The following is a 12867-nucleotide window of genomic DNA, read 5'->3' as shown; positions in this document are numbered from 1 at the left end:
CAGACTGTTTATTCGCCGTGTTGTTGATGGTTTGCAAGTTATTTTTTGTGTTTTTTTTTTTTTTTTTAGTACTACGTCGGCACGTCCTTGCAAGGAAATTTGATAGTTGTTCGTTGGTTGCTGCTATGGGTATTAATATGGCGTCTACAATTAGGTTTATCCAGTTACATGGCCTCTTGGTGGAATTTGCAAAGTGTCAGCAGTGCGCGGAATTTATGAAACTGAGCGAAATCTCCACTTCTCAAACCAGGGACGAGTGTAAGAAATGGTAGGTTTCAATAATGGTTGTTTCTGGTTTTATTTGGCGTGTGTGTGTGTGTGTGTGTGTGTGTGTGTGTGTGTGTCTGTGTGTGAGAGAGAGAGAGAGAGAGAGAGAGAGAGAGAGAGAGAGAGAGGTGCCGGCCAAGATTTGTCGGCTGACTTTTGGTGGTAAGTACGTTTTCATGTTTTTTTGTCTTTACTGCACGAAGTGTAGCGTGTTTTTTATATTTGTAATTTTCTTGTAGATGTGGGTATCTAAATTTATGTCGAAGTACAGGGTTACTACAAATGATTGAAGCGATTTCACAGCTCTACAATAACTTTATTATTTGAGATATTTTCACAATGCTTTGCACACACATACAAAAACTCAAAAAGTTTTTCTAGGCATTCACAAATGTTCGATATGTGCCCCTTTAGTGATTCGGCAGACATCAAGCCGATAATCAAGTTCCTCCCACACTCGGCGCAGCATGTCCCCATCAATGAGTTTGAAAGCATCGATGATGCGAGCTCGCAGTTCTGGCACGTTTCTTGGTAGAGGAGGTTTAAACACTGAATCCCTCACATAACCCCACAGAAAGAAATCGCATGGGGTTAAGTCGGGAGAGCGTGGAGGCCATGACATGAATTGCTGATCATGTTCTCCACCACGACCGATCCATCGGTTTTCCAGTCTCCTGTTTAATAAATGCCGAACATCATGATGGAAGTGCGGTGGAGCACCATCCTGTTGAAAGATGAAGTCGGCGCTGTCTGTCTCCAGTTGTGCCATGAGCCAATTTTCCAGCATGTCCAGATACACGTGTCCTGTAACGTTTTTTTCGCACAAGAAAAAGGGGCCGTAAACTTTAAACCATGAGATTGCACTAAACACGTTAACTTTTGGTGAATTGTGAATTTGCAGCACGAATGCGTGAGGATTCTCTACCGCCCAGATTCGCACATTGTGTCTGTTCACTTCACCATTAAGAAAAAATGTTGCTTCATCACTGAAAACAAGTTTCGCACTGAACGCATCCTCTTCCATGAGCTGTTGCAATCGCGCCGAGAATTCAAAGCGTTTGACTTTGTCATCGGGTGTCAGGGCTTCTAGCAATTGTAAACGGTAAGGCTTCTGCTTTAGCCTTTTCCGTAAGATTTTCCAAACCGTCGGCTGTGGTACGTTTAGCTCCCTGCTTGCTTTATTCGTTGACTTCCGCGGGCTACGCGTGAAACTTGCCTGCACACGTTCAACCGTTTCTTCGCTCACTGCAGGCCGACCCGTTGATTTCCCCTTACAGAGGCATCCAGAAGCTTTACACTGCGCATACCATCGCCGAATGGAGTTAGCAGTTGGTGGATCCTTGTTGAACTTCGTCCTGAAGTGTCGTTGCACTGTTATGACTGACTGATATGAGTGCATTTCAAGCACGACATACGCTTTCTCGGCTCCTGTCGCCATTTTGTCTCATTGCGCTCTTGAGCGCTCTGTCGGCAGAATCCTGAGGTGCGGCTTCAGCCGAACAAAACTTTATGAGTTTTTCTACGTATCTGTAGTGTGTCGTGACCATATGTCAATGAATGGAGCTACAGTGAATTTATTAAATCGCTACAATCATTTGTAATAGCCCTGTAGTTTTGTTTTTTTGTCAACTGACAGCTAACTGTCGGTTCTTGGTATTCAATGCCTTCGTTGATCAAATTAAGTATTCGATTCCAGTTGTTTGATTTTTTTTTGTATTTTTCCGTTTATTTGCTTTTGTTTGTTTTGTAAATGTGGCATGATTCTTAAGTGTTGTTTATTTCACTAGTCGCCACCCTAAAACCCCAACTTCCCGCAATCGTTCCGTTAGATTTACTTTATTGCCGGAGTGAAATAATATTGCGTCGTTTACATCTTTGTTTCGGGTGTATTTGGTAACACTATGTTCGTCATACTGTGTATTCTGGAGAAATGAGTGTCTGCCTTGGGTTAAAGCACACGAGAGAACTCGGATTTTCAGTATTGCCGAAATTAGACACAAACTTCAAAAGGTCAATGGCTGACCTTTGTGTCTATTACAAAAATCAAGGTTCAGACATTCAATCGTTGCTGCTTATGTACATGATATGCTAACTTCCAGTAACAATGTGTGAAAGGAAGATTTTTGAAGAACAAACTTAAAGCAAGATACAAACTGAAAAATTTTCATGAAGTTACTGTTTACCTATCTAAATTACTAGGAACTGCAAAGAAGATTGTTTGTGGGTAGAGCAGATACACTACACGGAGCAAATTCTCAACTGATCCAGCTTGAAAGAGTGTAGTCAGATATCTACACTTACTCACGATATGAGTTCAGACCAAGAAAATATTAAGATCGATTGATTTGGAAGAGGGAACCAAATAGCAAGTTCATATATCCATCAGATTTGGGAAGGGTGGGGAAGAAGTCTGCAATGCCCTTCAAAGGAACCATTCTGGAATTTGCCTGAAGCAACTTAGAAAATCACGGGAAACCTAAATCAGGATGGCCGGACACAGGTTTGAACAATCATCCTGCCGAATGCAAGTCCAGTATCCACTGTGCCACCTTGCTCAGTGAAAATATTAAGAATGTACCCTATCATGAAATTGAAAATCGACATCCGATTATCTGTTTGGATCGCACAGAACAGTGATGGCATGGCAGAGTAAGAAACAGAGATTAGAATAAATGCCTTGCTTACTCAAGTACCTTTTGTGTTGCTGTGATGCAACTATGTCGTTACTCCATGTAATATAGGCCTACCATGCAATAGTTCGTATTGCAGTTTTTCCATTGTTAAAATGCATGTAGCGAACAGTTATATAGGCCTACAGTTTTTACAAAAACATGACTGCAGTTACATGAGATTAAGGACATTAAAGTGAAGCAGTAGTAGAAAAGTGAGCAAGAAAGGGTTGTAGCCTATCCTTGATAATATTCAATTTGTACATTGAGGATGCAATGGAAAAAAAATAAAAATAAAAAATAAAAAAAATAAAAAAATTGGGCAAGGAATTAAAGTTCAGGGACAAGAAATAAAAACTTTTGAGATTTCACTGATGACACTAATTCTGACAAGAGACTGCAAAGAACCAGGAAGAGCAGTTGAACAGAACAGGTAGTGTCTTCAAGAAAGATTATAAACTGAGCATAATTAAATGTAAAAAAGGGCATAATTAAATGTAGTAGAATGAAATCAGTCAGTGCTGAGCGAATTAGATTTGGGAATCAGATACTAAACGCAGCAGATGAGGTTTGCTATTTGGGCAAGAACGTAACTGATAATGGTTGAAGTAGAGAGGTTATGAAATACAGACTGGCTACAGTACATCAAATTAGCAGCCAATGGAAACAAATGTATTTGCCATCTTGTCTTTAGTACAGTTCATTGATCAGTATGGGTTGTAAAATAAAATCAAATTTCTATCTTTTAATATGTAAAGGAAGACTTTCTGGAAGATAGGCCTGCAGATATAAAACTTCCAAAGAAGCCAAAACTACCATCTGACGATGGGCTCAGGCCTGAAATTTGTGATGGTAAAATAAAATCAATTTAAAAATCTCTGAGGCGTCGAGGAATGATTAGTTTGGTACTGCAGTGTAGTGTGGGGTATTTTTTCTATTGGCAGACCAAGGGATGAATACATTAAGGAAGTTCAAATGGATGTAAGATGCAGTAGTTTTTGGGAGATGAAGAGGCTTGGACAGGATAGGCTAATGCAGAGATTTGCAGCAAACCAAACTTAGGATTGAAAACAACAACGTGTTCAATAAATGTTCTTCGTTCCAATCGGATACCACCTGTAAATTACTCTGCCAACAATACTTATAAATTATGGATGCTTCTACAGTTGTTACATTTCCTTATGGGTTAATTCAATAGATCTTGGCTCAACTGCATCAGTGCAGAGACGTTCTTTCTTTTACAGAAGTGGTATATAGATCTTTCTTTCAGAAGACAAATACAAAACCTATAATTTTATTCTAAAAATATTGTTGGCCTTATAGAGCCACGTTATATTACTTATAACAGCAATACATAGAAATAAATAACAATTTTCCTGGTTTCAGCGGAATCACCACTCACACTGTCTATCCTATGCCACAAAATCTTTTAATTAACTGTTGTAACCAGTTTAGTACGCCACAATAGAGGCTTATACCAGAAATGTGCTTCCAGGCAACCATAAGGCCCATGGTGGCATATTAACTGACAAACATTATGAGTTTAATACTAATTTTTAAGCAATATGGAACCTGAAAGACGCATTCAAACTATTCCAAATAGCCTAATTTAATTTCTATGGCTGCCGAAGTTACATATCATACTTACAATAACTATTATAATGCAGTGATTAAATCGTTTTCTGGCAGCACAAGAATTCTTATCTTTACATATATTTATGTTTAGCACTTATCATGCCTTCATATTTCAAACACCACAACCAAGAAGCCCATTTTTGTGACACTGAACATTTAATATAGCCTATTTTGGTAATACACGAAGGCAATAAAGGACTACATGACTATATAACCTTTTGCACATTTAACTACATTGATTGTCAATCCAGAATGAAAAACGGCAGCAATTTTTTATCCCATCCATATACAGCATCGCTTGGAAGTATTCTTCTTTCTATAGAAATTAAACAATGATATCTCTTTTGTTAAGCATTGTTACCCAATGTTTTCCAAACATTCACATTTGTGCTGTAGTAGCGACTTCGGATGATGGTATTATTTATAAAAACAGCTGATTAGTCTAACGTATGACGGAAGCTCTGGAATTTAAACGTTTCGAGTAGAAGACCGCGCCCATTAATATTTCAATTGAGGGATAGTCAATATCTCTCTTACCTTCTCAACATACGCAAACTACAACAGAGACAAAGGTTTAATAATCTAATATCACAAATGGATAACGTTTGATGCTTCCGTGTAAATTCCGTGTCATTTCAAACACCAATCTGCAGCTTCTATCCGCTAAGTATACGACAGATTTCACGGCGAACGATGCCACCTGTTTACAACGTCTCTCTAAAAACGCTCAGTGTATTAAATATACCGAATCGATGAGTATATAATGCAGTCTTATCCAACATATAATCATTTTACTTTATTAAATGACGAACAACTGCATATTACTATTGTTTACTGACACATTATACTGAGTAAAAGCAATTTGTAAACAAGCAGTCACTAGCTGTCTTTTTACGACGAACAAATTAGTTAATCTGCCTTCAAAAAGTATAACATTCAAAAATTTGAGAAATTAATCCAATAATTATAGTAATTAATTAGGAAAACTGGTAAAAAAAGACTCATAACCAGTTTCTTAAAACGGGAGTAGATTAAATGTCGCAACAAACTTCCAGACGTTCATTTTTTATTAGCTATGAAATAACAAGCGGTAAATTGGAATTCATACCTACGATGTCAGTATGGCAACTCCACGCTTGTCGACTTTCAGGTGTAAATGCAGAAAAAAATTACGAACTATTATCCACTTCGAAACCACAAAGCTGTTTTATCACTAATATCCACAATAAATACACAAGCACAAAAACAATTCTATGCCGTTGCCAACTACTGCCCTCTATACTCAGGAAATTAATCGAACAGAAGAGCCAACATACTGAAAATAAATTATTATTCTTCAAATTACTTTAGTACAATGAACACACTGAATTATTTTAGAGTCAGCACGCATTTTATATCTAAACATGAATTTTCGCCTTAAACAAACAGGTCAAGAGAAATACGGGTGACATGACTGACATTATTTTGAATGGTGATTACTCTGAGCACCAGCTGAAACCAAAGAATTGGTACTGTAGAAACTGCGCAACTTGTGACAAGTAGTAATGGAATGCAAAAACTGAATATTGTTTTGAAGGTTCCTGACTTTACGTGACAGTGTGATAACTGCGTATTGACGCACGCACACTTTACAGTTAACCTAAGAAGTTAAAAATGCCATTGGATTGGATATTCGGCAGTAGGAAGAAAAGTGAACAAGAGCAATCCGGCCAGGATTCACAGGCGAAACGAGACGATGGTGAAGACGATTTCGTTATGCTTTCACAGTCGTTGGCATCTCAGTCATCGGATACTGGAGGACCACACCTGCCCTATTCACTGGCGCCTGTATCAACTTCTGTCGCACGGGATAAGCACCAACAAGAATCAAGTCATCAACAAGAACCAAGTCAGCAGCAGCAAAGTTTGTTGCACGGAGTGCCGTTTAAGTTGACATGCAGTGGTTCGTTCGAAGACGTGGAGTCCATTACAACATTACACGTGCGCACAACTCAGCACTTGTCATTTATTAAACAACTTCTGAGTTCAAACTCGTTTGAGTACACTTTTTCACTAGAAGACGGCGTTGTCAGGCAATAGCTCATACGTAAAGCTGTGGTAGCCTGCCAGTCACGTTTCATTTTAAAAACAGTCATCATTTCAATGACGCATTAATGTGATTTGTGTATGATGTTGTTAGTAATTGAATGGATTTCAGATGGAAAAATAGAGTAAGAGTCTAAAATAGACCACATTATCTTTTGCTTTAATGAAGACTGACTCCATGAAGTTATGCAATATGAATCTTAAGCGTCCCATAGTTTACGAGTATTGTGATGTAGCTCTTTTATTGTCTGTGGATGTTACAGCGGGGTACTGCTGACATTTATTTAACAGAAACTGTTCTAATTGATATACTCTTCTATCAATCCAATATGATTCCAGTGATAAAGAATACATTTTTCACATCATGTAGTAAGGAAGTTGTTCATAATGTAGCCAAACATCTGTGTGTACACCTATGAAGAATCATCAAATATATATCGTTTGTACTACTCTTTTTGAAGATGCTGGGAGGTTGTTTTAATTTATCTATCCATATTTGAGCATTTTAGTTCATAATTGTGTCTCTTCGTAATTGTGAAACTAACTGAAGTAAGTGTGTTGAGGTGTGGGTGGTGAATGACAAAGAACTGGTAATGACACTAATGCTTTGTATTGTACCATAGTTGATACTGAATTCAAGATTTTTAATGAGAATATAAATGTTCACAGATAAATTGGTTTTCTCATAACACTCCTGAAGTGGTTGTCATAGTAGCCCTCCCCCCCCCCCCCAATAATTAGCCAATAAAAAAGATGCAGCGACTGTTACTAGCACTTCAAAACTACATTTATTTATTTAGCCAGACCATATTAGGACCTTAAAGCCCTCACACACATCTGACCATGAACAACATGTAGGCTACCGATATCAGATACATTAGAAAATATTCACAATAATACTTGGCAGTAAAAATAATAATGTGCAATATGAATCATGTTGATTAGTTTAACACATTTGAAGCCATGTTTAGTATTGTCAGAAGTGGTAAGGGTAAAGAAAGAGGAGAAGATATTTACTAAAAAGAACGCCAATATGCTGTTCCTAATCTCTGCAGAGAAACAACCAGTCTCTATTTTTCAGATGTAATGGCACTTTCTTTGCATTCCAAGATGATCATGGTGGTTGTTAAAAATCTTGTCTGTCGCAGCCTAACTGTAGAGGATCAAGAGTGATACAACAAATATCGTAATTTTAGTTTTAATCTGGAACTTATATCATTCTGCTACTATATTTACTGACATCAGTTGACACATCTATTTATCTGCAGTCTGCAATTTTTCTTGGCATCATTGTCTCTTATTCCTGGCATTACAAAGTTTGAAAACTTAGTGCAAGTAAAATTGTTGTGGCTTTCATGGTCAGTTGTTGATATATTGCTTGTTGTTTTGTGCCTGAGTGTGTTTGGCAGACATAACAATTTTCTTGACATTTCTCCGGAACAAGTGACTGGCATTGCAAAAGATTCACCTTCCACATTACGAGCTACTCATGCCGGTGAAGTGTTGGGAAAAATTGCTAAACAAGCATCAGCTAAAGATCGTGAGGCAGAAAGCAACCTGTACCATGTCAGTGTCAGAACTCTCCCGTCTTTACACTTAATAATACTCAAATATTTTAGCTGACGTGCTCAGTCTCTATTATTGAGACAGCTGAATTTCCATACAGTATATACATCTGTCAGTTTTTAAAACATTTCAATGTTCATACACTCGCTGTTCTAAACTACAGGTTATCTATATATTAAATTGATATCAGTGTACTACTCTCTCTTACATGTAGCCATAAGCTTAAAGTGTGCTGAATTCCATTAACTTAATAAAATATAGTGGTGACTAAATCACTTAAAATGTGCAGCACTGTTTATAGAGCTACTGTGTTGAAACAAGGGTGAAAGCAGTTCTGAGGCATTCAGTGGGCTACTGTAAACATTATGTTGACCATAGTCCCATTTTCCTTGTTGAACCAATACTTTCCTTCTCATCAGCTATGTAAAGATTGCAAAAATGTGTCAGAATGTACTGTGTGTGATTTGTTTATATCATTGACATTTGCCCATGTTAGGTCATTGTTCCCCCTCCCCCATTTTCATTGGATCATGTCGATGACAACTAGCCATGATGTGGAAATATCAGTTGGTTCACAAATGGGACACATTAATTTTCTGTGAAACATATTTATGTGTTGGCCATTTACATAAATGGATTTATGGTTTAATCGTAATTTACAACAAAACTGCAATGATTGCAATCCAACCACATACATGCTATCTATTCAGAAATTCATTTTTGGAGTCAAAAGAGTTGTCAAGTAGAAATGTTTTCATTTTATTTTTAAAACATTCTTTATATGCCAGTAACTTTTATTCACAATGATGGCGGGCAAACATTTCTATGGATGGAAACTTTGCTCCTTTCTGTACAAGAATATAGTTAAGTTGTGGGTAGTGAAGGCTAATTTTGTTCCTAATGTCAGGTTTATGAATACTGCTATACTCTCACGTAATAACTGATACCGCACAACAAACTTAATAAGAGTATAAATGTATTGTGAGGCTGTTGTTAGTACGCCTTGTTTTTTAAACATATGGCTGCATGAAGTTTATGATGGACCCCAGATGATATCATTCACACATGTTACTGTGCAATAAATACTTCATGTCTATATGTGGAATTGCACCAGGAAATTATTCTGTACATCATCACAGGAAATTTCCAATTTAAGTTAATTTTCTGGGGCTTTTATCACCAGACTCAGCAACTGCACTCAGTAGTTTGTGGAAATCAATAATATGTGATCTCCAAATCAAGTTGTGATCAGTATGCTCACCCAGGAATTTTGAACAATTAATTTCACATACTGCCTTTCCTCCAAGCTGCTGCTGCTGCTGCTGCTGCTGGTGTTGTTGTTGTTGTTGTTGTTGTTGTTGCCTTGTGGAGCATTGAACGGACCTTTTTTTTTTTTTTTTTTAAATTAAGTGATAGGCGTAGATAATTTACTATGAACCAGTCAGTAATACTTTTCAGTAATTCAATTTATTGCTCATTCTGTTGCAACTCTTTGGGGCTTCATTATAGTGGTTGCATTGTCAGCAAAGAGCATAGTTTCTGCTTTATAACACAGTGTCTACATATGCACTGCTGTAGAAAGCCTGTTTCAGTATCACCTAAAAGGTACTAGGTATTTTAATAAGCTATCAACATTCCTCATAGGTGCGTATAAAATTTCTTGGTTTCAGTGTAATAATAAGTCAGCTGAATTCTTATGTCATATTCTTTAATTGAAGAAAGTAACATTTTTTGTGGTTTGTGTGTTAACTTAGGGTGTAGGGTAGAGTACAGAAAGTCAACAGTTTTCAAGGCTTTTCAGCTGATGTTATAGCAAGTAGAAATAACAAAATAATAACATTAATCAAAAACTCATAATATATACAGCCAACGCAAATCAATAGAGTAAATTGCTAAGATCATTTGAAAATAGAACAGTTCTTCATAACTGTTCTAGGCAATGAAATAATTGAAGAAAAGACAGAACCCTATGTAGTAGATTAAAAAAGCGTGCAATTCAAAAGTTGGGTCGACAGAAGCGTCCGATCCCACGCGTCGGCTTTGACCCGTGACTTAAGGGTGTTGTCGTGTGTGACGTCATGACGGCGCGGAGTTTGGTTTGAGTGTTGCTGTCTCCAGTTCTGTTTTATCTTATTTTATTTACTTTTCTGATCTGTTCGTTCTATCTCGTGAGATTTTTTTAAAAATTTAAAAACACTTATTACTTATTTTAATTATCTGTTTCCTAGAATTTCTGTTTTAGTTTATTATATTTATCTTTCTGATCTGTTCGTTCTATCCCGTGAGATTTTTTTTTTAAAAGTACACGTTGTAGCTACGCAAGGCGTCTAAATTTGTTTATATTTAGTTTGCCCCCCACCCAAAACACCCCATTTCCCGCGCTTGTCCCGTTAGTGTCATTAGGCTTCTTGTGGAAAGTGTGTGTGTGTGTGTGTTTTTGTTTCCGCCATATTTGTGACGTCATGGGTCAAAGCAGACGGGTGGGATCGGACGCTTCCGTATTTCCCAAAAGTTGAGTACAACATTGTTTTCTTCCCCCTTACATTCTTCCTCATCCTCCTCCTCATCATTATCATAACTTACCTGCCCAAGCCTTACTATACACTACACTTTTGAAAATGTGAAATTAAAAACTATTCTCATTTCTTAAATGTTGACCTTGCAAAAATCTGTGTTCTCATAGCGCATAACAAATCAACATGAATGAATACTACAGTTACTATTAAAGAACACACCTTTTAAATTTACATTACAGAATTCTTGGAAGTGGTGGTACATTGGTTAGGCCACTAGACTAGCATTCAGGAGGAACAAGGTAGGCATACAATTCCCCATATGCCCACATTTAGGTTTTCATAAATAAACTTAACTCGGACACAGTATTTCCTCTGTAATAGTTGTCTAGCCAGCTTGTGCTTTGTCCCTAATGACCTCACCTGCGACTACATGTTAAATGCTTATCTTCTTTCCTTTTTTTTTGTTACAGTTGTTATCTACATTATTGCTGATGTTTGCTGTAACCAGACTTATATTTAGCAGATTAAATACTGTTGTTTTCAAGTTGTTTTGTCTACGGGCATCAAATGAAAACTGTTTTACTGTTGTGTAGAAATATTACCAAATGAAAACCAAAGCAGAAATTGAATATTATCTACTGAGGAAAGAAGCGATGTGTGTAGTTGGCAACGAGTGAACAAGAGCAACTGGAATAGGAGTCATAATCATCTCAGATAACACCACTGATGTGGCTACCTTAGAATATGGCTGATTTATCCCTTGTTTATGAAGAAGCGTGTGGAAAGCTTTGTTAAACAATGTGTCATCAATGAGGAAAAGAATTATAAAAAAATTGAAGAATAACTAAATTCTGTTTACTGAAAGTCATGAACTTGTTTTTCCCCCATAAACTATTCTCAAAGTAAAGAACTTGGAGGGGCGGGGGGGGGGGGATATTGGTATCAGTTCGAAGGCTATTATGATATATGGGTACCTCAATGATATAGAGGTGGTAAATGGAAAAATTATTTACTTATGAGATCATCATCATCATCTTGGACAGTTTCCAGCCTTTGTCCAGGTCTGTATGGAACATAGGCCTCTCCATCGTCTTCTGTCTTGCCACCATGTCTCCATCTTCACCTTGGTCCAGTCTTCTCCTTTCTTCTGGATGCATTCCTCTATTCCGTTCAGCCATCTGTCTCTTGGTCTTCCTCTTGGTTTCTCTCCTTCCAGTTTCATCTTGTGTATCCTCCCAGGTATCCTCTTCTCCTCCATTCTCTTAACATGTCTATACCATCTCAGCCTCGATTTCTCTATCTCCTCCTGTAATGGTTTCACCTTTATTAACTCTGTGATCCTCTCATTTCTTAACCTGTCTATCTTCATCACTTCAATACTGTTTCTCAATAATTTCATCTCACTAGCTTGTACTTTGCTTTTCTCTCTTTCTTTCATAACCCAGGTTTCTGATGCATATGTCAGGATTGGGACATAGTATGACTGGTATATAACCATTTTACTGATTTGGGGTACATCCTTGATCCATATCAGGCTTCTGACACACTTCCAAAATGCTTCTGATTTTCTCCCCCGCTCGTTTATTTCCCTGTCGTTTTTTCCATCTTCTTGTATTAGGCTTCCTAGGTATTTGAAACTCAGCACTCTCCTCAGTCATTCCCCGCCAATTGTTATTCCAGTTGTTCCTCTCTCCTTCTTTCTTATTGTGATAATTATCTCACACTTACTTCTACTAAATTTCATCCCATATTCTTGTACTGTTCGTCCAACTGCTCTTGTACTTCCTCCTCCTTATTCCCCCAAATCATCAGATTATCTGCAAAAACCATAGCTTTAATCTTCCTTTCACCAGTTACTTGTGCTACTGTACTCATATATCATCCATCATGACAGTGAAGAGTAATGGTGAAAGTGCGCTTCCCTGCCTCAAGCCATTCTTCTGTTCAATCCAATCTGATCTCTCCCCTCCCACTTTCACACAGCTCACACTTCCATGGTACATTTCCCTTATCCTCAAAATAATCTGTTTTGCTACTGCTCTGTCTCCAGGGCTTTCCACACTTTGCTTCTATGTATACTATCATACACTTTTTCAGTATCCAGGAAGGTCATTAGTAGATCTATTCCA

At 37.5% G+C, this 12867-nt stretch overlaps 1 long non-coding RNA gene across 1 annotated transcript in view; it reads right to left on the bottom strand.

The window, feature by feature from the left end:
- LOC124789641 overlaps positions 1 to 5820 on the bottom strand; it is a 207651-nt gene extending 201831 nt beyond the window's left edge. Inside the window, exon 1 of the long non-coding RNA XR_007016146.1 lies at positions 5680 to 5820. This is a non-coding gene — a long non-coding RNA (uncharacterized LOC124789641). The remainder of the gene's footprint in view (positions 1 to 5679) is intronic.
- Between the last annotated feature and the right edge of the window lie 7047 nt (positions 5821 to 12867).

This window comes from Schistocerca piceifrons, chromosome 3 (assembly GCF_021461385.2).
Source record: "Schistocerca piceifrons isolate TAMUIC-IGC-003096 chromosome 3, iqSchPice1.1, whole genome shotgun sequence".
NCBI lineage: Eukaryota > Metazoa > Arthropoda > Insecta > Orthoptera > Acrididae > Schistocerca > Schistocerca piceifrons.
This window is presented reverse-complemented; position numbering and strand designations above follow the sequence as displayed.